Genomic DNA, 26,344 nt, shown 5'->3' on the forward strand with positions numbered 1-26,344 from the left:
GGCTAACCATTAAATTAGCACAGCCCAGCAACCATCTTTGGCAGATGCACTTCAACAACGCAAAAAGTTTCCGACGGAAAGCTTGAAAGAATTGGCAATAACACAGAAAGTCAGTTGTTGAAGATGAGGGCTTCCTTCGCCTACAGGAATACTTAAAGCTAAGGTACTCTCTTAAATCCCGCAAGAATTTTTAAGAGAACGCACTGCCAGAACAGTACAAAAAAGTGTGCGAACATCTCAGAAGAGATTAAGGCTGAATCCCAATACTCCCCCTTACCCCTAGCCCTTAGTTTACCCCTAGCCCTTGGCCCTCGAAATTGAGAGGTAAGGGCTACATATCCCTAAGAGATGGGACGCCACTTGGTTACGGGTACGTCATCTAGCACGTATCGATATCTCCAAAGCAAGTAGTGTTATGCACTGATATCAAACGAAATTCGCTGCTAATGGAGTTTACTTAAAATTGTAGACATGCTAGTCAGAGAAATGCGGGACTGTTGTGCAAATCAGCATTGTAACATTAGCTTACCAAACTAGCGATTTTTAGAAACGTTTCAATTAGGAAAATGGTTGCAAATATATATGTACAGGACTGTGTATACCACGTTCATTTTGAACAAATCCTTACAAGGACTCAGGAGTAACGAGTCCTCTCAAAGAGTGATTCGTTCATTTTCTCGTGGCCGCGCATCGGGACTGTTGCATAGGCTCGTCCAAGTAAACAAAAATGATTCGTTCAATTCCCGACTCGGTCTTCGGGTACGAGACTTTGGATAATTTTTCACATGACCTGCATAGGCTCTGTACTGGTTGCTAGAGGAAACGAACGATTCGTTCATTTCCCGACTCGGTCTTTCTACGAGTCTTTGGATCCTTTTTTTCACGTGACCCGCATTGTATTTTTTTGTAGTGGAAACAGTTTCCTTATTCCCTTTCGCGTGGCCGCTGTTTTAGTAAGACGTGAATGATATTCGCTCAAGTCATCATACTGACTGGTTTTGTTATTTTGACTTTACATTTACACTTACAGTTTAGTGCAGTGTAATTATTTGCCGTGATAATTAAATGCTAGAGTGATAATAAATGACCAAATTATAGAAAATGTGATGATACATTATTTTATTTTTATGCAGGAATTTCTTTTAAATAGTATCTGCTGGTACATGTCATGCACTAACCTACATGAGAATATGATATGTGTTTGCAGTGGACGTATCGTATAGCACCCCCCCCCCCCATTGAAATGAACGAATGACTCGAAAAAATATTTTTTCATTTTACTGAACGAGATTCAAAGAACCGAATCAGTAAAATGAACCGAACTTCCCATCACTAATTCACATAGCCCTAGGTTTCAAGTAAGCTCCCGATCTTACTTGGTTTTAAGGGGTGTATACCCTACCTAGCCCTACCTATGTGGAGTTCTGCTGTGTGTCCAATGTCGCTTTTAAGTTTAACTGTCCACTGGTTGGACACGAACTGTACTAAAACTTCCATGGTTCACACGTCAGCGATACCATTTTAGCTGCAATTAAGGAGATGCTTGACCAGTGTCGCATTCCTTTGAATAAAGTGCATGTCATACTCAGGGACAATGCAAGTAACATGAAAAAGGCCATGGACAACATGGGGGTGTGGAACTTAGGCTGCTTTGGTCACACATTGCAGCTTGTAGTCACTGTGGGACTACTGTCACAACGGAGTGTGAGCAATGCCATTGCAATCGGTAGACAAATTGTGGGACATTTTAAACATTCTCCACTTGCGTATTCACGGTTGCGTGACATCCAGCTCCAGATGCAACCTAAACGCCTGCAACAAGACGTCAAAATAAGGCGGTATAGTACTTACTTTATGATAGAGAGGGCCCTATTTTAACGATGTGAAACGCAAGTATCAAAACGCAAAGTGCAAGTAACTTTGTGGGCAGGACTCCGGCGGGGTTGCTATTTTGCCAGCGGGATAAATGACTTTGTGCCTGGCGCAAATCTAAAATGGGTTGGTCCGAAGTAGCTACATTAGTAATGGGTGTGGTTTGGGCGTAACGTGCAATAAACCAATCAGAGCGTCATCTCACATTCCCTTTAAGAGCAGCGCTGTTTCCATGGCGGATTGCTATTATAACGGCAGATTTGCCAGGCGCACGCCAGGAGCGGTTCACAGCCGAGGAGATCGACGTTCTAGTCAGGGCCGTAACAGATAGAAAAGTGACATTGTATGGGAAAGGCAGAACAGTTTTCTCATTGCACTAAATTGCCCACTCATGCTGCTCATTCAAATTCGTATTCCTATTTTTATATATATATATATATATATATTTGTTTTTAATTGTTATATTTTTAATTGTTTAGTTCTTAGAATTAGTTTAACTATTGTACTTTTTTACTTAATTTAAGACCCGTATATGTTTATTGTTTGCACCTTCCTGCCACAGTAAATTCCATATTTGTGTAACATACATGGCTATTAAACCAAATTCTGATTCTGATGGAGATGGGAGAAGAAACCCACCCAAATTAGCTTCGGTTAAACAGGCGTGGTAGGAAATTGCCACAATTGTTACAAATCAAGTTCACATACATAGAGATTTCTCATGAAAATCTTTTTATGATCATTGAAGAAATGTAACACGATCGATTAATTAATCATTAAGAATTTTGTCGATGAAATGTTTTCATCTATAAACTAATGCGTGTTCTGTTGCATAGTGTGAGTCTTCAAGGAATGCAATGGATTTCGCTATGCGGCAGCAATTAAACATTTTACCACACAAAGACAATGTTTGGGAAAAAACGCCACAGGCCTACTCAGTTACCGGCGAGTTTCCATGCATTTCAAAAGTAAACATGGAAGAGGTCACGGCGAAGTGTAGCCTGAGACACTTTTGACTTAAAAATGACACAGTTCACTGCCAACACTGCAAAGCTGAGTATAAAATACAACTCCACAACTCAAATGATGTACAACTTGAGGAACGTACATCCGACCCTGGTTAGTGGCGGTGCATCCTGCTCCCGGTGTTAGCACGGGGGAGCTGCAATGCACAACGAGCAGAGACAATTACCCAACAGATCTACAAGTCCATCGAGATGGATATGCTACCCTTAAGAATTGTTGAGGGCAATGGTTTTTATGAAGCTTTGTTAATTTGCCGGAAAAAAAACGATCAGTTGTGTTTGAGCACCGGCTTCTAGCAGTTGGCTCCGCTGCTAGGAGTACAGAAAGAGTTGTTCTTCTTGTAATACAGATTTCAATGCGGAAACACGCTGTGTTTTTTCTGTTATCACTGCATTTTAATATAGCCTATAAATAGTGAATTTGAATATAGTTTTTTTAATGATTAATCGAAAATCGATCGTTAATTTTCCTGACGATCGAATAAGACAATTTAATCCTGGTCAGTGGCGGAATTGTTTTTTCTGAAACTGCAAAATAGCACCAGGGAACGTTTGCGCCGGAACATGACTCATTTTTTCGCTGAACCGCCCCAGGGAGTGCAAAGTCATTCCCTAATTGACCGACGTGCGCCTGTGGAAAAGTCCGCTTTGCGTCGAGTGAAAACTAGGAATGATCCTTGCGTCGTTGACAAAGTCAATAGCGCTGGGTGCAAGATAGGGCCCAGAGTCCTCTGTGCTTACGTTGCTGACCATGACCTGCCCAGTACACTGACCAGTGGGCTTTGCTAAGAAATACGAGCATTGTTCTAGCACCATTTGAAGAGCTAACAAGGAAAGTAGCTCATCGACTGCCTCCACCCCCGACGTCATTCCAGCTGTCACTGTCCTCAAACGCATCCTGGCTAAAAAAAGCAATCCAGCTACTGGCATCAAAACACTGAAAAAAAACTCTGCTTCAAGCTGTCAACAAACGTTTCGACGCTGTAGAAGATGAAAACATGTAGAACTTAAATTATATAGGCCTACATTCTTTATTCATACAAATGAATATAAACTCCTCAAAAAGTTTGGAAACGTTATTTCGGTCGATTATTCCTCCCCTTCAATAATACCAATTGGTATTTTATATAGTTGGAAAGCCTGATTAGTCACCTTTACGACAAGGTACAACTTGTAAGGATCGTGCATTCGTGGAATGAGCAACACAGCTAACCGTGTGGGTAGAGGCCCAAAAAGGTTTGTGAGTTTCCTAACTTTTTTTGAGGGGTTTATATTCATTTGTATATTACTTAAATCAGCCTCAAGTTTTTGTGTCATCAAATTTGTCATATTTAGCCTAATTTATGTTTTATGTCTGTTTCAGACACTTTACAGGTGCACAATCTGCAAAGCGTGCAAAAGATGGACTGACGGGAACTAGAGGAAGACTTGAGGAGCAGCACAGTTGGAGCATCAGAGGCTACAGAGCCATAAGAAAAGGTGGAAGCAGCAGCAGCACCAAGTAAGAGCAGCTTTATTATGCAAGAGTTTGACAGAATTGTGGATGAGTGTGAAGATCCCAGTGCAGCAAGCAGCTCGAGCCCTGCAGTCCAACTGCATGGATATCTTACAGAGAAAACCATCCCTGCCTCAGACAACCCATACCAGTACTGGGGAGTCAACAAATACCGATGACCTTTTCTTGCTGCCACTTCCACAAAATACCTCTGTGCCTCCTGCACTAGTGTAGAAAGCGAGAGAGTGTTCAGCACAGTTTCCAACATTATGGATGAAAAGAGAAGTAGACTTACACCAGAGAGAGCAGAAATGCTTGTCTTTGTGAGAAATAATTTGCTATTGCTGATTAAGTGAGCATTCACAGGTCATGAGTGGTGTGACACTGCACAACATGTTTACAATGTTTTGTTATTATTTGTATGTGTGACCAAGTTGTTGTTTGACCAAATTTGTATTAGTTTATTTTCAGGTTCAGCTGCTATGTTTATTTTGAATTCCTGTTTGCAGGACTTTGCACTTGATTCTTTTTTTTACATGTTTACAATGTTTGGTTACTGTTACTATTGTATGTTCAACCAATACACTGTTTTGTTTCTGCGGCTTCATTTTATTTATTTTAATTTAAGAAGTTTGATTACATTCTGTTTTAGATTGGAATGCACAATTATTTAACAAATAAATAAGAATTACATGTTTTTTTTAAAACATGTTTACAATGTTTGGTAACTGTTTGATTACTATTGTATGTTTGACCAATGCACTATTTTGTTTCTACTGCTACATTTTATTGATTTAAATGTGTATGTATATGTATGTAAATTTGATTACATTCTGTTTTCGATTTGAATGCACAATTATTATATAACAAATAAATAAGAACAATACATTCAATACATTACATCTGTTTTTTTGTCTTAGTTAAGAAAGTAATGTTTAGTTAGGAAAGTCTGGTGCCTTTAGTCTCTTCCACATGGTGGCATGGCTGACTTTGATGACGATACATTCATTATTCACGCCCAGTAACCCCTTAACCAATTAGATGTGCTTTTAGCTTCTGTTGTCATGAGTATCTGGCAGCAAATCAACTACTACATTATACATTTACATTTATGCATTTAGCAGACGCTTTTATCCAAAGCGACTTTCAAGAGAGAGCTTTACAAAAGAGCATAGGTCACTGATCATAACAACGAGGTAGCCCCAAACATTGCAAGCAGCCAAAACATGAAGCATACATTGTGAAAAAAACTAAACAAGTGCCAAAAGGGAAGACCCATAAGAGCACGCAGTTAAACAACCACCATTATAATCACCGGGTCACCGGGGTTATAGGGGTCAGATGCCTGAGTGGTTCCGGAGTCGGGCTGTTAATCAGAAGGTTGTTGGTTCGATTCCCGGCCGAGCCAAATGACGTTGTGTCCTTGGACAAGGCACTTCACCCTACTTGCCTCGGGGAGAATGTCCCTGTACTTACTGTAAGTCGCTCTGGATAAGAGCGTCTGCTAAATGACTAAATGTAAATAATCACCAGCGCGCATCAAATGGGCTTTAAGGCCGATTTATACTTCTGCGTCTCCGTTAACAGACAGACGCACGCACGGAGTCGGACGGACTGGTTGAATTTATACTACTCCGACGGGCCTTTTCTTATGGCTCTGTAGCCTCTGATGCTCCAACTGTGCTGCTCCTCAAGTCTTCCTCTAGTTCCCGTCAGTCCATCTTTTGCACGCTTTGCAGATTGTGCACCTATAAGGATGCGTGCTGAAAGCAATTCACAGCCAGAACAGTAGATGGCGCTGCAATGCTAGCTAGGTTATTGAAAAGTCGGAGCAAATTTACAAATGAACCGTTTCATCAATAAAATAAGCACATTTTCAGCAACTACACTGCCCATTTCTTGTTACATTTTAATTCAGATGCTGATTTACATGTACTGTTTAGCTGAAATATGAATTGTAAAAATTGACAACAAGGGCGGTCAAAGTATTCTGTTCTCTTGTTGGTCACGGCAACCCCGCCCCCACCCCTGACGCAAGCGGTTCTTAATACGGACCAATCACAGCCAAGGGGTATCCGTAAAAAGACGCACGGACAGACGGATAGTCAGGAAAATCAGGAGGCGCACGCAAAGCTCTGCGAGGACACGCAGAGGGCGTTTCTTGACGGAGAGGGCGTTCCCCGTGTGCGTGTGCGTAAAACCCAGAAGTATAAATCGGCCTTTATTCCTACCACTTTAGTCTCCTTGGTTGGTTTCCAAAGGCATGGATATAGCAACAGGAACAATGTTGTCAAATTTATGAGAATGCAAAACAGAAAATGCAAGACTATTTTTCAGTATTACATAGCACAAAAGAAAATAATACAAACGTTAATATAAACATAGCAAACACCCCTTAGGCTACATAATCATTTGCATGAACGTACCAGAGCATTGGCAATTTGTTTTAAATAATGAGAAATTGCTTTAATGACGTGCATAAGTGACTACAATCAATGATGAGGAGTATGAACAAGTGCTTCAAAGATGACAGATTATTTCAATTGTGATCTGAGAACTATACCAAAACCACTGAGAAGAACTGTCTATCACCAGCTGCATTACGGGCACTGCACCATCTATCTATAATTCCAGAAATGTGTGTCATCAACATAATCGCAGGAATTGTGCCCTATCTATAATTCCAGGAATCTGTGTGTGTGAGCCACCAATTTTATCACAGGCACTGTGCACTATCTGTGGTTTAAGTAATCTGTGTTTGTGTGTTTCACTGGCATCTTAATAACTGACTGCATTACTGGCACCGTGCACTAGTTAGACTGAAACAGAAAACACCCCAAAATATTTATTTGAAAGCAAAAGAACGTGTGTGTAGGGTGTGAAGTTTTATAAAAGGAACACTGAACATAAAACAATGGCTACCGTGCTATATATTACTTTCAGGGTCCCTAAGCTAACCTGAAAAGACCATATTAAAGGCGAATGAAGGGTCAGCCCTAGCAAAGGGTGTATTTAGTCTGGGATGGAGAGATTTTTCAAAACAACACACCCTTCCCAGGTCACATGGGCTGACAGAATATTTAAAAAGACTATAAACAAATGGTGAGTGAAGTGGCTCCTGCAGTTGTGTTGGAACATGGCTCCCTGTCAACCAATTGATACACTTTTGTAGTGAAAAAGTCAAATGAAATGACAGTGTTTTTAAAAACCAAAAACGATGAAAAAGAAACTCACTACCTCCATCTGTGACTGCAAAATTCGAATGATATGAAAAAGAGAAACAGGGTTAACATCAGCTGCCCCTGCTACTCCTGTGCCTTTTCACAATGATTTAGATGCTGCCACTATGGTTTACATTGTCCTCCCAAGGGATGGACATGGTGCTACTGACAAACTCTCAATGTCAGAATAGAGAGAGGAGAAACAGCCATTGCATATAGTCATGAATAGGCCTGACTATAATGTGGAAAACTGTTTAAATAGCCCTGTATCTACACGAGATGTAACCACACTAGTGGCAACAAACCTTTTAGGAGGGTGTATTTTCTACTTCCTTGAGGCAAATGTGATCTGTTGCTCAGGGCTTGGGGCGTAAACCAGAACTATTTTAGGAGCTGTAAAAGAGCTGTCCTTAGGCCTTGTGGTTCTCTGGTGGTGCTTATGGTGCTGGTTCTTTTGCTGGTGATTGCCAGGGGCAGGTGCCCCATCATCAGTCATGCCAACAGGGCTGAGGGTAAAAGACTGGTGCAGAGCCAGTCCCCCTTCTCCTACTGCTCTAATCCCAAAAAATCAACTAATCTTTTTCTGATAAATAAAACAACAAAAAATGAAGAGAGAAAAAATCACTTGCTGAATCAACAGTTGTTAGGTCATACAACACCAGCACTTTTTCAGCAGGAACACACATTACATTAAAGGGGGTGTATGAAGGGCACCATATTACAGGGATTGAGGGGGATCACAGTCATATTCAGCCCACTGGAGAAAAGGGAATCAAATAATTGTTTTAATAAAAAAAATCACTTTTGAAGTAGTAAGACTAGTGCAAGTTAGTTAGTAAAGCAAAGGTAGAAGTTTTGTAACTTCACCCTGTCTCATGTAGAAGGTGATAAGCGGGCTCAGCTGGGGAGCATGCAAGTACCAGCATGCAAGCACGCATCTGCTGTGGGCTTAATGGCAACAAAGAGGCTGGGAAAAGAGGAAGGGAGAATTCTGACCTGTGGCTCCTCAACGGCGTTCTACCAGATGAGAGGCTCTTCCTCTGGGGAATGTTACAAACTCCTCAAGCTATAGGGAGGGGAGGAGGAAGGGAGAGACAATAGTCATTACGTTAGCACAGCTGTGAAGCTGAGAACAGTCAAGCCCATCAGGATGGCCTTTTATACTGTAAATTGGCAACTTATATTTTATTTTATGGCACTTATATTTTATTTTATTGTGTATTTTATTTTAATTGTATTCCACTTAGTATTGCTAGTTTATGTATCCTTATTATAGTTAGACCATATATCTAAATTTAAGATTCCTATATGTTTATTGTATGCACCTTCCTGCCAAAGCAAATTCCTTGTCTGTGCAAACTTTCATGGCGAATAAATCCCTTTCTGATTCTGATGGGCAGACATGGAGGAACCACTTTAGATCCATTGTCAGCTTGGCAGAAAAGAAAAATGCCTATACAATGATGTGCCATTACAAGCATGCAGAAACTTGCCATTACACCCACAACCTGTACCACCAAGTCTATTCCTAATTAACTCCTGTGAAGCGCCAGAAGCTCATCATTACAGTGATTGTTTGATGATTCTGGGATCCTTGTCGTGGCAAGCTGTTTTTTGCATCCGTTGATGCACTTACCGTCCCAAATATATCACTAAATGATAAAACTAGGGATCTGAATTTGGTTCTTCAGCTATCACTAGACTCTCTTGCCCCACTCAAACCTAGAAAAAGAAAGGATAAAAAATTGGCTCCATGGTATTCAGAGGAAACCCCCACTCTCAAAATCCAGTCCTCACAGTCCACTAGAAAAACTAGAAGGTAAGTGGTGCACCACTAAATTGGAGGTTTTCCGCCTGGCCTGGAAGGACAGCCTTCTGGAGTACAAGCAAGTCCTCATCAGGTCCAGATCAGAATACTTTTCTAAGTTGATTAGAACCAGTATGCAAATCTCATTAAGTACACACAGTGTTAGTATAGATCTCTCTCCCAATGATTTTTCTAGAATTCTTCGAACACAAAATCTATGCAATTAGGGACCAACTATAGACCAGTCCTGGACAAATGGCCATGAACACCCACTTCAACCCTATCTCTATGCAGACATATATATGCTTTATTTGTAATTTAAAAGTTAAATATGATATATATATACACATATATATACAGACAAACACACTTCAGGTTTGCATTAAATCTACACACACACTTTAGCAGGCGTAGAACTGACTAATCAAAAATGTTTTCAACCTAACTTTGAATGTCGAAACCAGGGAGGAGATCTTCATGAAGTTCGTCAGGAAGGGGGTTGAGAAGGCGACTGGTGGGTTTCAATGAATCTATCAGCTTTAAGAACGCTTCCATAGGTATCATATAACTTGAATTTACAAATAAAGTAAACTTGTTACTGTATATTGTTTCTGTTGCTAGTTGGAGACGACGGGGGACGGGACATTCTTATTCGTATTTTAGAGTTTCTCTTCCCTGGAACAGATTTCGTGTTCCAATCGAGGGGGGCTGGCTCTGCCTTAGTGTTTAGGGATACATCAAATACCCTTTTTGGTCTGTTAAATTGCTGCACTAGTCCACACTTTACCAGTGGGGACCTCTTTCTTAATATTACTGTAAAGGCCAATTTATACTTCTCCGACTCCGTTTCGGACAGACGCACGCACTGAGTCGTATTGGTTGATTTTATACTACTCCAACGGCTCTGCGTGCTGAAAGCAATTCACCGCCAGAAAGGTAGATGGCGCTGCACTGCGATGCTCGTTAAGTTATCGAAAAGTCGGAGCAAATTTATAAATGAGCCAATCAATAAAATAACCACATTTTCAGCAACTACACTGCCCATTTGTCGTTACATTTTAATTCAGATGCTGATTTACATGTATTGTTAAGCTGAAATATGAATTGTAAAAACTTACAACAATGGCGGTCAAAGGATTCTTAATACAGACCAATCACAGCCAAGGGGTATCCGTAAAAGGACGGACTGACGGACAGATAGTCAGGAAAATCAGGAGGTGCACGTAGAGCTCTCCGAGGGGTTCGGAGAGGGCACGGAGAGGGAGTTCCTTGACGGAGAGGGGCGTTCCCTGGGTGCGTGTCCGTAAAAACGCGGAAGTATACATTGGCCTTAACTGTTAGTTTCTCCTTGCATTCTCTAATTCCTGCTCCCCTCTATCTGTCCCCCCTCTCCACATCCCCTGTGGTGTGGGGGGTCTGAGCTGTCAGCATCTGCCTGGTCGTCGGTCTGCCAACGTTGGACATTGTCGCCAGTGGACATCGATCTGTGACAGTCTGCCAAAGCTGGATCTAGTCGCCAAGTGACATCGGTCTCCCTGACGGACAACAGTGAGTTCCTAGTCCCTTCCCTCATCCACCTGCCTGTGATGCTGCGCCGATCACAGTCCACAGTCCTGTGGCTACCCTTAAACTGACATTTACCAACGCTGACCCAAGTTGAACACTGGATTTTGGTGTTGATTGACACTTCAATTGACACTTCCCTGTTGTATGACTATGTTTAACTATGTGTTCTGCACCTCTCTTTCACCAACCATTTCGGGAGGAGCATTCAGAGCATTCTGTTCTCGCAGTAACGCCATTTTCTGAAGGCAACATTAAGCTGTCACTCATAATTCCATGCCCCTCTGAGTTGAAGCCACGCCCCCTACGCAATATCGGGGCCAAAGGTCTGAAAACGAAAAAAAAAAAATTTAGGCCGTAACAAAAATTTGTTTTGAATCTGAAAACATGAAATGTGGAACTGAAAAAACAAATATAAAAGTGAAAAATGTAAATTAATAATTTATTCTAAATAATTCCAGAATTTAATCTAAATTGAATTCAAACTGAAAGAAAAATTGCTTCACTTATTTTTTGTTAATTGTTTTATTTTTCAAGTTTTAGACCAACTTACATTTTCCATTTCAAGCTTTAGTTTTTCAACTATGTATATATATATATATATTTCAAATTAACAAAAGATTTGGCCCTGATTTAGCTCCATAGAAGTGCAGAATAAATGGAGGGAATGGTGATAGGCAGCCTCACATAGTTGAAACAGTTGCATCAACAAACAAAAAGGGCAATTATCTGTACAAATTGTCCTAACCTATAACGTTGTCACTGCCAGTATCTTAGCTGGAATCACAATTCAAAATTCTAACAGTACCCTCTGCAAACTGAAAACATGCCCCAAAAAACATAAATAAGATTGGAATGTATTTCTGGAAAACTGGCAAATATAAAAAGTAGGGCTGTGAAAAATAACGCGTTAACGCATTATGATTAAATTACAGGATGAATTTGTTATTTTTGTTTAACGCATTTAACGAAATACACACACTTCCACCCAATCTGCAACTTCTGGATGAGAAGTTCGTGTTCCAAAAAAATTAAGATGGAACATCCAATAAAACCAAAAAAATATGCACACTCTGCGGGAAGACTTTATCGCTCTAGATAAGAGCGTCTGCTAAATGACTGAATGCTGAATGACTGAATGTTATCGTTTTAACGAAGCAGTACCAGCCTAAAGTAACCTATACCACCTCAACGCAAAGCATGCGTTGGTCGACGAGGGGAGTTCAAGTAGAATGCGCCAAACCACCCTCACTGAACAGCGTAGGCCGTAGGGCCCTCACTGCCTGTGACAAGGTGACTAGCACAGTTGCCAAATGTATTGCAAAAAGCTGTAGACCCATTGATATTCATGAGGACGAGGGGTTCACCAAAGTTTTGCGAGTGGCAACGGGTGACTCGAGCATCAAGGTACCGCAAAATCGAAGACGCACACTAATGAAAAGAAATCTGAAAATCGGTAATATGTAATTAATCATGATTAATCCTCAGAAACCTGTGATTAATTTGATTAAACATTTTTATCATTTCACAGCCCTAATAAAAAGTCTAGTAAGTGATCAGTCCCACCACAATACTAGCTTAACATCGCAAATACAGAGAAAACAAAGCTGACTAAGTATTAGCTAACTGGCTAACACAGGTGGTCACATCCTGTGCTTTGGATAACTGGATTATCTGCAGCAGAAGAGCACATCCTAGCAGGCAAAATGTAAAATGTTCCTCACCAGGAGAAGCCATGTGCTCCGTCTTGCTCCTAAATGCAGACCTGACCCCCACACCAGTAAGTACACATCAGTTAACTACTAGACTACTGATGTGTGGAAATTGCAGGAGCCAACCAGTCGAAGGGCGTACAAAAATACAGGGTGTCGATATCACAGCCTGGAAACATAGCTAGCTATATATTACTACCCTGGCCTTTGCCTGTGGTGTTTCTACAGCTGTCTTGACGTTTTAGGTAGCTTGGTATCTCCCAGAAGTTAACAAGCTAAAGCTGTCTAAACCGTCAAATGGAATGTTCGCGCAGATACAAGCAACCATGACCAAGACAAACATTTTGACACCGACATTGTTTATGTAGTGCAAAAATGTAGGGATGAGTTAGGGTGGGAAAATAAATTATAAAATTAAATATATGAGAGAGGGTCCTGGAGGGTGCATGGGAGTTCGCCCAACCAGTCTACACATATTTTGTGGATTTGGAAAAGGCGTTTGACCGTGTCCCTCGGGGGCTCATGTGGGGGGTGCTCCGGGAGTACGGGGTACCGGATTCCCTGATCGGGGCTGTTCGGTCCCTGTACAACCGGTGCCAGAGTTTGTTCCGGATTGCCAGCAGAGCCAGCTGCCCTTTGTCTACAATTCTGTTCATAACTTATATGGACAGAATTTCTAGGCGCAGCCAGGGCGTTGAGGGCTGTTTGGTGACCTCAGGATCAGGTCTCGGCTTTTCTTAGCGGGGGGGGGTAAGTATTGACGATAACGAGTATGCCCGAGTGCAGGGATCGGTCTTGCCTGACTGAACTTGCGCTAAGCTTCATTTGTCGTGTCTTATTTATGCAAATGCAATACAGAAATGACAAGACTATATTACAGCATTGCATAGCACAAAGGAAAAAATACAAACGTTTATGTCAACATAAACAGAACTGCACTTGTTTAAAAACATGAGAAATTGCTTTTATGATGTGCATTAGTGACTAGATGATGTGGAGGTTGAACAAGTAGTCTTTTTATGACATTTCAATTGTAATCTGAGAAATACAGGTATCATAGCCACTGAGGAAAACTGTCATTACCAGCTGATTCACGTGCACTGCGCCCTATCTATAATTCCAGGAATCTGGAAGTGTGTGAAACCATTTTTATCACGGGCACTCTGCACTATCTATAGTCCATGTGATCTGTATTTGTGTGTTTCACTGGCATCTTAATTAGCAACTGCATCACGGGCACTGTGCACAAAAAAAAAGACAAACACAGATTCCTGGCATTAGAGAAATATGTACTGGCTATCAATATTACATCACCATAACTCATGAACCACAAATGTGTAAGTAGAGTACATTTATCTTTCGTTTGCAAATAATACCAAGGACAGTAGGTTTTGTCAAACACAGCTCAATCTATCTTGAGGAGCTTGAGGCAATGCAACAAAGATAATTAATCCATAATCAGAGGACAGAATATAATTGAAATTAACGATTGAATTTAAGTCACTGAAATAACCCCAAACACTGAATTAATAACTTTGGAAGGGGTGGGGGGTGAGCAACTGTATCCTAACTACTGTTAAGATCAATTATATATAACTAATGTTTGAATAAAATACTTAAGTGATGTGGCAGACGGGTGGGTCTTTGTGCTCAACTTCATACAACGCCTGGTTCTCAAGAGAACGGAGCCACAGACAGACACACACGTACTGAGATTCCCAGCTTTATAATCAGACAAAAAAGGTTCTGCAATACTCTAAAATAACTTTGCTTCAATTGATCACATTTATACATTTCTTACACATTTCAAATGAATGCATTAACTCTGAATTAGACTACTATTGCTTTCAAGTGTACTGGGCTTTCAATTTGGGATATTTAGACCAAGGTCAGGAATTATATCGGTTGGTGGGAATCTCTTGTCGAGGTGAGAATCTCTGGTCTTATCAGACAGTCACTACAAAGATATGTGGCCTCCAGGAAAAGTGAGGCCCTGTAATCCTGCCCCTCTTCCATCCCTCCACAAACAACCCCCTGCCCTCCTCTTTCTCTGTCCTGACAGCATAACAAGTTGACAAAGGACCAGATTGATGGGCTAAAGTTGAGAGGTCACATCATCCTTGACATACTAAGGAAAAGTCTGATTTGCCTTCACTTGACTCCTACAAAAAAACATTGACACAAGCTTTCGACAAGTCTTAATTGAGGCCTGTTTGATGGGCACCCCGGACACGACCATGCCCTTGTGACACGATGGACGGAGAGGAAGTGGAGATGTCACAGGTTTGAGTTTCTGAATTGATAACTGACACTGAATGAGGGCCATTGGGCTGAGATAAATAGTGTGCTTCACAAATGTATGGTAAACATACTGACAGGGCAACCAAGAGGATAACTAAACCCTGACACCTGATTTTAATTCAATTTTGAAAGTTCCGGCAAATGGGTTCAAGTGTGCATAAGATGTCCTACAATTCATTGACTGGCCTTCTTCGCAAATAAGTGAACCAATGCCCTCAAGGGACATTGGGAATTATGCTCTTTTATAATATGTAGTTCAATATGTAGCTTTGGTCTCATACCAACCTGTCTCATACTGGTCCCATTTAGGGGTGTCACAATACCAAAAATTCAGTAGTCGGTGCCAATACCATTAAAATAACACGATTCTCGATGCCAATTTCGATACCATGGTAAAAAAGAGGATTGTCTAAGATTCCATGTAGGCTACTTGAACCATGAACTTCTTTAAAATATTTGAAAAATAGCAAAATGTCTAACAAAGACATAAAAAACATGTGCAATAGAGCATAGCACAACATAATAAAGTGCAATTAAGCCATTCAGCTAACAAGATGAACATGACATGAGTTTACCTTCTAAGCTATGGGCTAACGTTAAAACTACAGCTAACCTAAACTATGTACATAAGCCATTGTAACACACGTGCCCACCATCTCAAACATCATGTAACGTGTATTTTAGTATGACAGATTAAACAAACAGAAAAAGAGCATTCTTTGGATGTATTCAGAATTTCGCCGCGACTTCAACGAACATTGATTTATTTTGTATGATGCCCGATGTTAGCATCGGTGCTGCGCCTCTTCTGGAACTGAATCAGAACTTGCCTTGAATTCTTTAAACAAATCCAGATGACGATCTTTCAGGTGCTTAGCTAAATTGGAAGTATTCCCCCTTGGTCTGAAGACTGCGGTATCATTTTTGCATAATGGCTTCTGCGGATTAATTATAACGCCACGGTCATCTGCCTCAAACTACTTTTTTTGCCTTTCTTGTCAACAAGTCAAAGCGGGGAGATCGCTAAAGCAGCAGTTGTTATCTTGTTTTTCTTAATGTAAACGTCGACTGGAACACTCCTGAAGGCGCAGCACCGATGCTAACATCTGGCATCGGCGCTCACGGTACTTACGGTGCTTCAAAAAAATGGGCATCGTCGGTGTTTGGTTATTTTAGCATCGGAAGGTACCGTAAGTATCGGTTCTCGTGACATCCCTCGTCCCATTAGAGTCTTATGATAAGACACATAAATACACAGGGACACAGCGTGGGAAACACCACTCATGCCTGGCTACATGGTCTTTCCGGTAAAGACAGTCATCTACCCCTGGTCCACATTCGGATCTGCCCTGTCACGCTTACGGTCAGGGTCGGACTGGCCATCGGGAGATTTCCCGAACGGCCGGTCAAACGGCCGTGGCATAATGAAAATATATATAATAATAATAATAATAACAATACACGGCCTTGGGCCGGTCTGCGCTTCAAAGTCCCAGTCCAGACCTGCTTACAGTCCATCTATTAACATCCCAAAACTCTGGCAGGCCTGTTAGCAAGCCTGGGGGCCAGGCTGGGGGAGGGGATAGAGAGGGTAAAAGAGAGAAACTGAGGAGAGGGCTTGAGAAAGGGGAAGGCTGATTATGGTATGACAGAACGGAGGGACAGATCCTCCTGTTTACATTCAAGGCCATCCACAACCTCCTCCAGGGTCCCACTCCCTCACGCTCCCTCAGATCCTCTTTCTCCATACACCTGTCTGTCCCCTCTGCCCGTCTCACCACCATGGGGAGTAGAGCATTGTGCGTCTCTGGAACTCATTACCACCCCAAATTAGAAATATCGATTGATTTCCCCATTTCAAATCACAACTCAAAACACATCTGATTAAAACTGCTTATTCCACTTAATGTCAATTGCAGTGCTTCCTTCTGTTGTTTTTAATTTTGTATTCTTTCTTTTTCTGCTGCTTTTAATGTTTTCTGTACCTCTGTACGCTGTCCTTGAGTGCAGAGAAAGGTGCCTTGGAAATAAATATTATAATTTGTTATACTTTTTTGTGGGGGAATTTTCACCTCAAACACTTTCAAATAACAAACAGCAATTATTATTTGCCACCAACACCAGGCAGCATTCTTGTAAATAAAAATAAGAAAAAAGATCACACAGGCAATATATATATATATATATATATATATAGGCTGTATACAGGCCTGGTTCTTGCCAGCTATGGAAGGGCGGGCTGGCAGATATCCTGAGTGCGCAATCATGGGGATAAATTATGGAGATTCTTTTTTTAAATTATTATAATTTTACTCTGTATAACTCGGAACTATCATCTCAATATTTACCACCTACTATATGCAGTAAATCCGACTCTGGATGATGACGCATAATTGATAAAGAGTTGATGACGTTCTGCGAATGATCGACTCATTTTCTGTTGGGTTTCTGCAAGGGTTGTGTCTCAGGGGGGATGGAAACTGATTGGGGGCCCCCCTGTGATTAATATTTTGCAGTGCAGTGTTAATTTTGGCAACTATTTTTGATTTAGTCTTTAGACGAAAATGCTTATTAGTTTTAGTCACATTTAGTCATTTTAATCCTTCTCAGTTTTAGTCTAGTTTTAGTCAAATTTAATAGCCATATTAAACTCCTTTTTTCCCTTTCTCAGTAGTGATGTGCATCTCCATCACTGAGGACGCTGCAATACACATCTCGATGCACTGCCAACGATCCGATACATTAAAGACGCATAAAAGCAACTACTAATGCGATATGATACGATTCACCCCTATTGCGATGCAGTGCGATTTGACAAGATGTGATTCAATGAGATGCGATGCAAAATAATATAATGCTATGCAATTTAATATGGTACATAATGATGTATTTCTTTGTCAGACAGCAAATCATCAATTAACTAAACAAGTGAACGTTTTACTTCACATATTAAACAAAGTCTCTGACAAAAGATAAAATAACATCAGGCCTGGACCTTGCCTTAAACCAGTCCTTCTTTCCTGTTGTATGTGTTCTCTGAATGTAAAAAAGGGTCAACAATTACTGTCAGTCAAGCTGCTGTAAACACTCATTTAACACCACACACTAAATTGAACTCATGTCCTACTTTAAGGTTTTTCTCAATGACTCAGCTATCTCTCGTATTACTTTGTAGTATACAACAGGGATTTGTTTCTCGGAGAATATAGAATTCCTATTCTTGCTAGGGGTACCGGTGGAGCTAGCCGCTAACTGTAGCCATAGCTGAATCCGAGGGGGAGGCAGACGTCTCCACACAAGTACCATGTAGCCTCTTCAGGTGACTACCTAAATTAGCCATGCTGCCTGTGTACTTTATAGCAACGCGACATATCTTGCCAATTGCATGGGTTGATAACACTCGCCCGAACACGCCTCTAACTCGAGCGAAACTTGGCCGAGAGACGAGAATCGGCCACTGACAGCAGTAGAGATGAGAGTGCGCCTAAGAAACAGAGAGAAGGAATCTATCTAACTATAAAATTATTGGAGAAAAAAAAATTATTGTGACTTCGTCAACCACCAACATTTTCGTCTCGTCTCGTTAAGGAAAGTTATAATATATTTAGTCATAGTTTTTATTTTCAAAGATCTGTTTTCGTCACTGTAGTATATGGCGTGATGTTCTGACAGCCAATCACGTTGGACATGGGAAGTTTGGGTTCCGGGGTTGTGGCCTTAATACGAGTTGTAATCGATGGCTACTGTATTCTAAAAGTAAAGCGAATGATTTACCTCTAAGCAATTGTGTAGTATTTCATACGGCACGGAATACGATAGTCACGTCTTAGTCATGAGAAAAACCTAGTTAACGAAAAATTTTCGTCATAGTTTTTGTCAACGAAATTAACACTGTTGCAGTGTAATAAAATATAACAATAAACAGTAACCAATGGCAACCTCTATTGTGAACAGCACATATTAGCCTATATAATAAATGTGTTCAGTCATCATAGCCTCTAATGTGCGAACAAAATGTAAGCCTAGGCCACTAGCCAGGGGCGGTCCTAGCACATTTGGCGCTCTAGGCGAGCTTCACTCGTTTTTTTTTGTATAACGTAGAATAAATGGACATATCATTTTTGATATAGGCTACTGTTAAATCCTTAAAGAACTATGTGACAGGGAGTAGAAAAACGTTCAATGATAAGGTACATCTTTTCTTCTTAACTCCACTAAAGTGCCCGGGTAAAAGGATTTACCTTTCGCCTTTGCACATTTCTCTTATTCTTCCTTTCTTTTCTTCTTAAATTTCCCCCTGGATAGCTTTTGCCTCTTCATTATTTCGTTCTTCAAAGTTCTTGAACACACACACTCTAACCAAACGCATCACTGTGCTAGCATGTTCTGATAACACCAAGCTTGCTTTTTTAAGGGGACGTATACCTGGCTCATTTTATCCTAATGTTAGATTTATTTTTTGAATGTCAAAATATTGGTTGGAGATAAAGAAGGGGGCGCAAAAAAAACTGCCCAGCAACAAAAAAATAAAAACTTTTTTTGTTTTTTTTGCTGGCCGCATATTTTGCGCCCTAGGCGACCGCCTATACCGCCTGTAGGAAAGACCGCCCCTGCCACTAGCCGTGCATTCAGCATTCATTAGATTCTTTCACACACAGTAGGCCTACACAAATCCATGCATAACATGGGTTTAATGATCTGTCCATTTACCAAATACACTATCTTCAAATTCAACAATAAGAAGTCATAAGCCCCCCAAAATGAAGTTGAAGACAATAGCCTATAGTCATCCTAACAGTGACAACTAATAATAAACAAACATAGGCACTGCAGTTGACCACCTACAGGCATACTACAATTGAACAAAAATTCCACTAGACTAATCATTTTCTTTTCCGAACTGACATGTATTGTGCATCTCTCAAAACCAGCAAACTTATAGCCTACACACAGGTCAAATACAAGCACATTATTTATCAACTTCAGACGGCTGAAAGTCCTCTCTGCTTTAGCACTGCTTATCGGAATTGTCAAGTACCTAAATGTGATAAAGAATGGCAAGGATGGGGAAAGCACGGACCATGTCGTTGTCAATGAGAAATGGTAGGATGTGTGTGTTTAGCTCATGTTTTTCCATGCTCGGCTCACAGTACATAGTACGAAGTGTAACAAATTCATCAACCACATCATCGGCCTGAGACAGATATTCAGAATATAACTCTGCAAGCGCTTTCCGAGCAGGATTAGGGTTAAAAAAAATTTTGGGTTCACCACAGCAAATTTCTCAGCCATTCTCCTGAAATCAGCGCGATGCTCAAACTGCGAAAGTTTACTCAACGTTTATCCTACTGTACGTCTACTACGTCTCTACGTCATGTAAACAAATTGAAAATGTTAATATATTTGTAAAATTGTCTTTTAGTTAATCCCCATGCTTGATGGAGTAACAGGAATGAATGAGACACTAAAACCACCTGATGATCACGATAATCCTTGTTCATACAACTAGCCCAGGAACACTGCGCCATAATAATAATCTCACCTACAAAGAAGGAATCTGATATATTTGCGAAGAGATTGCACACAACTTTAAGGAAAAACTGTATTTAGTAAAATTGTCTACCATGGATACAATCAATGTTTTATTACCAAAGAGAAATTGAGAAAGAGAAAAAATTTGACCCCCCCCCTTCCGCTACTGATAGAAATGAATGGGAGGAATTTGCGTATGAACTGGACGCAAAAAAGGGATTTGGCCAGTGTGCAAACTACGGGGGGGTCCGGGGGGGCTCGCCCCCCCCCTGATTAACCCATCAGCCCCCCTGAAAGCCTCAAAGCAAAATTTGAAGGGGGTCTCAAATGTTTTCAAAATAAATAAATAAATATTGCCACTAATGGTCACTAAAATGTTTTTGAGCTCACCATGTCCAGTATTCAGAATAAAAAATATTTATTCAAAAAAAAATTGCCAAGCAGAGCTAGCCAGTCCTGTGCACGTATAGCCATGTGCACAAAACAGAAACGTTGAGAATTCAATGGCTAACAAGCGAAAGCTAACCAGAGTGTATCATTCACACATTTTGGGTTCACATCCAAAAAGGTGGCACTCAGAGATGAAGAGGCACCGAATGACAATGCTGTTGTACCTAGCACAGTGGGCCCACTCACTACCAGAACAGAGGATCCTCTCCCACCCAGTGATTCCCCAGAAGAACAACGTTGAAGTTTCAATCTTCCTATATGTTTAATGTATGCACCTCCCTGCCAAAGTAAATTCCTTGTTTGTGCAAACACTCATGGCGAATAAAATCCCTTCTGATTCTGATAAAAAATCCCTTCTGATTTAGTTGAGGCCCAGTCATAGCCGCGGTAACATATTTTATCAAGGGGGTTCTAGGAGGGGGCTTAATGTTGCGGGGCGGCAGGGACGGACTGGGAGTAAAAATAGGCCCTGAACTTTGATCCAGACCGGCCCACCAGAACTGGCCCCCATATACGCCACCACAGCTGCCCTGCTAATGCAAGCATATGTGTTTGATTTGATGCAAGTTTGGGAGTTCTATCCTTAATGCGAGCGTGCGTAGCGCGCAAGCCACATTTCTTTGCCTTTATTTGAGCAAAAAATTGTTGAGCTTTATGTAAAATAAACATAGCCCTTTTTGAAACCTTCAGATCCAATAGTTTTAAACTTCAACAGAGGACCCGCCTTCAAGGAAGTTGACGTTTGTCAATGGAGCGATCCCAGACCCTCTGTACAAATGAAATGTACGAGGGTCTGGTTAGGACCAGGCTAATTCTCCCTACTGATAAAGTGGAACGGATTTGATTGTGAAGCAATGGAAAGATCGCTGGACTAGTAGACCAGTCATGCACTAATATTTGGATCGCAAATGTGGGGGGGGTCCAAACTACTTTTTTCACGTCCCCCCCCCACGACTTAGGTGGGGGGGACGTGTACCCCCCCAGTTACATTGCGGCGACGCCCATGGATGTTTGCACAATCACTATGATGTAAAGGGAGTTGTGTAGCCTACTGAATGTAGAGAAGATAAATGGAAACACAAGTATTGATTTTTTTCACGGGAGTATCGATCAATACTGATACCAATGTTGGTATCGATACTATCGATACTTTAGATCGATTCGCCCACCCCTACCGGCTGGTTGGTCAACGAAGCATGTGGGCACATGGAATGACCACAACTGTTTCCGATAGGCTCTACCTGGCATTTATTTAGTTAATTGCTATAGTAAGTGCGCCAGATTCTGCGCAAGACTGATTGTCTTGGCTTGTATCCATGAAATAGGTACTGTAATGTTATACCTACTGCCAGTAGCGGACTGGCCATCGGTAGCGCCATGTTTATTTTACATAAAGTAAAATTTCGCTCAAATCAGACCAAAAATGACGCTCGCACGCTGTGTGCGCTCGCATTAACTGTGGAACTCCGTACTAGCATCACATCAAACAAGAATGTGCATGCATTAGCAGGGCACTGTGGTGGCGTATACGGGGGCCGGTTCTGGTGGGCCAGTCTATATCAAAGTCCAGGGCCTGTTTTTACTCCCAGTCCGTCCCTGCCTACTGCATATTGAGCAAATTTCGATCGGTATTGCGCAACAATTGAGAGATGGGGACCCCACCGAATATTGACCCTAACCCTGACCTCACTGGGACCTGCAGTAATCTTTCTGTAGCTGTGGACTCCACCCTTACGGAAACAAAATATATTTACCAATATATGGTTTGAAATACATTTTAATTTATTGTAATATATTATTTTCCATTACATTGACCAATATATTATATATGGAAATACATGGGATAATATATTGATAAATATATTACTAATATATTATAAACTATAATATATATTCATGTAATATATTGCAATATATTGCAGAATACAGCAATGATTGCCGTTTTCCATATATTGCAATATATGGAACATTAATATATAATATATGTGATTAAACATCCCAAAATATATGCAATTATGTATTCATAAATAACCACCATAATCTATGCCGCTTTATATGGGAAAATGTATGGGTAATATATGTAAAGATATAGTGTCACATGTATGCTTCATATATGGTAGAATATATTTTAAAAATATGTAAAATCATATGGAAAGATATATTGTACAATGCATGTGTACATATATGAGAACATGCCCATACAATGTACAGACATATATGGTGATATTTACATTAAGTCATTTAGCAGACGATCTTATCTAGTGACTTACAGTAAGTTACAGTAAGTACAGGGACATACCCCGAGACAAGTAGGGTGAATTGCCTTGCCCAAGGACACAGCTTCATTTTCGCGCTTCCGGGAATCAAACCGGCAACCTTTTGATTAATAGCCTGATTCCCTAACCGCTCAGCCATCTAGAAGGTATTCTAATAAGGTTGTCAACAGCAGTATTTCAAATGGAATCCCGATTCAAACAGTACCACCTGCTAACTGAAAATGTGCCCCCAAAAAACGTAAATACCGTAAGATTGACATTTATTTAGGGAGAAGTGGCTAATTCAAAAGAGGTTTGCTGGAAGCGATCATTGTCATATATTTCAAATATTTTTCCATACATTTTACCTATATTTAAAATATATTCCACAATATGTTGAACACATATCTGTACATTTATTTCATGTATATCTTTCCATATAATTAGGATTCCCCCGTCAGCAATAGGCTTTAAGGTGACTACCCCCTGAAGTACCCTGCAAAGTTTCACCTTAATATGTGAAAATATGACTGAATTAGAGCTGTTTGAGCTTGCACCAAATGTGACTATGAGTGCCATAGGAGAAACGTCTTATTTTATTATTCAGTAACTGAACACTGCAAAGTCTAGATCTTGGAATGGCTCAATTGGATGAGAGGTAGTGCTGGTAACCAAAGGGTTTCATGTTCAACTCCAAGAGTAGGCGTTTTTTTTTATTTTTACAAAACAGTATCTAGTTTTATGGGTAATCCCGGTGTAACTATCTATTATGTCAATTTTACAATATTTTGCCATTTTCAAGGAGGAATTCACCATTGCTGCTTACAGCTATATTTTTTACATATAATTCAAATATATTCTACCATATATTAAACATACATGTGACACTATATGTTTACATATATTACCAATACATTTTCCCATATAAATTGGAATACATTATGGTGGTATTTATAGATTTAAAATTGCATATATTTTGGGATATATAAACACATGTTATATATTCATGTTGAATATGTTGCAATATATGGAAAACGGCATCATTGCTGTATTCTGCAATATATTGCAATATATTACATGAATATATATTATAGTTTATAATATATTAGTAATATATTTATCATCAATATATTATCCCATGTATTTCGGTACAATATAATTATTAAATCCCATATATGGACATATATTGCCTAATATATCCAGGGGCGGTGTGTCCCATTGGGCAAGTCGGGCAGTTGCCCAGGGCCTCGGCACATATAATTTTTTTTATTTTTATTAATTAAAATAAATCACTAGTCATTGCAAACGAATGACAATTCAAATCAAGCATGAACACGCAATTCTTTAATCCTATTCTTTATAGCTAAACTTTATCTTAAATCCTGCATTGAACATATGATTCAGGTCATGAAGTTTCTATCAGGAGAATTTGTCGTGTGGTGGAGTGTCTATGATTGAACGGGGGCTTATTACTTGAAAGAGGAATTATTTAATTTAGTTAAATTATCAGGGCTTGGAAATACAGTGACTTGCTAAAGTAGGCAAATGGCTAGTAGAACATAACATTTCATAATAATTTCAGTTAATCAAACAGCTGCAAGACCCAGTGATATGTTAGGCTATAGGCTAGTTAGCAAAATAACGCTAGCATCGCTGACAACATTACTAATTCAACATTGGTAGTGTAATCGAGCTCTTTCTAAGTTTGTTTTAGATACATATGATCGTGTGGACAATAAGACACGGACGCGGTCTCTTTTCATAACTTGTATTTTACCACTGCTTTTCTTGACATCACCATTCGAACAGCCCTCACTGAATTCACGTAGGGCCTAATGCTTTCTGCATCGAGCCTACGGCAAAGCCTAAGGGACAAAAAACCCTTGTCCGTTAAAAAGCTCACATAAAAAGGTCTCCTACAGTAGGCTATCCTCAGGATTTGTAAGCTAGCTAAACTTAGACTGTATCTAAAATAATTTTGTAGACATACCAATGGATTCTGCCACTAAATTAGTGACTTGGCTTTATTTCTGGACATACCATCCACAACCGAAGTGTGTTACACAATGCTGTAAGATTGCTTATACTCATTCCCTGCGGCAAGCTGAAAAGCTACTAAGTTAAGGGCATTAGTTTAGTTAAATAGGAGTTGTTTGAAGTTCTATTGTTGCGTTTGTTCTGTTTTGATATGTAAAATGCTATGGTCTATAGGTTAAATAATTTGAGTGTTCACCTAGATTGCAAATGTTGTCTAGTTAGATCGGTATCCAAGCTGTCCGCTACGTAAGTGCGTTCGGGCAGGCGCAACGTAATGTTCATAGCTTAAAAGTGCAGTTTATACTCCACTTCACATACACACAGGGTTCTTTCCGGGGGTTTGCGGCTTATGGGGGGCCTCAAAATTGTTCTTTGCCCAGGGCCTCCAAGTAGCCAAAACCGCCCCTGAATATATCACATCATATTTTCCAATATACTGCAATATATTTTCCTTCCGTAAGGGCAATCAGGTTGTTGAAACATCTCAAGGATGAGATGGAGGGAGGGAGTCAGATGGCTGAGTGTTGAGGGAGTCGGGCTAGTAATCAGAAGGTTGCCGGATCGATTCCCCGCAGTGCCAAATTATGTTGTGTCCTTGGGCAAGGCACTTCCCCTACTTGCCTCGGGGGGAATGTCCCTGTACTTACTGTAAGTCGCTCTGGATAAATGTTGGGCCAGTCTATATCAAAGTCCAGGGCCTATTTTTACTCCCAGTCCGTCCCTGCCTACTGCATATTGAGCAAATTTAGATCTGTATTGCGCAACAATTGAGAGATGGGGACCCCACCGAATATTGAACGGTACGTCGCACACTGGATTTGGCGTATATATGGCACGCAAAATTGAAGTGTAAACCCGTGTCATAGATGCGCAGAAGTATGAGACTGGGTTGGGTAGGCAGGGGCAAAGCCAGTTGTTGTAAACATTAGGGGCTTAGCCCAAACCTAGGTCCTAGTATCGGTTTGATTTGTGTACATAAAGATTTCAACAAGCAATTATTTATTTTTTGCTTTATGTAACCTGAACGTTACGTTGGACTCATATTGTTATTTGCCGAATGTATTTAACTATGCT

The 26,344-nt window shown here is 40.5% G+C and overlaps 1 protein-coding gene across 7 annotated transcripts in view; it reads right to left on the bottom strand.

The window, feature by feature from the left end:
- sema4d (sema domain, immunoglobulin domain (Ig), transmembrane domain (TM) and short cytoplasmic domain, (semaphorin) 4D) overlaps nucleotides 1-26,344 on the bottom strand; it is a 140,491-nt gene that overhangs the window by 58,776 nt on the left and 55,371 nt on the right. For 3 of the 7 annotated variants that reach the window (XM_047017267.1, XM_047017268.1, XM_047017270.1), the window contains one exon: nucleotides 8,610-8,679. The exons of the other annotated variants lie outside the window; for them this stretch is intronic. The gene's annotated coding sequence lies outside the window, so the exon portion shown is untranslated. The remainder of the gene's footprint in view (nucleotides 1-8,609; nucleotides 8,680-26,344) is intronic. 7 annotated transcript variants of the gene reach the window in all.

Source organism: Hypomesus transpacificus, unplaced genomic scaffold, assembly GCF_021917145.1.
Source record: "Hypomesus transpacificus isolate Combined female unplaced genomic scaffold, fHypTra1 scaffold_51, whole genome shotgun sequence".
Classification (NCBI taxonomy): Eukaryota; Metazoa; Chordata; class Actinopteri; order Osmeriformes; family Osmeridae; genus Hypomesus; species Hypomesus transpacificus.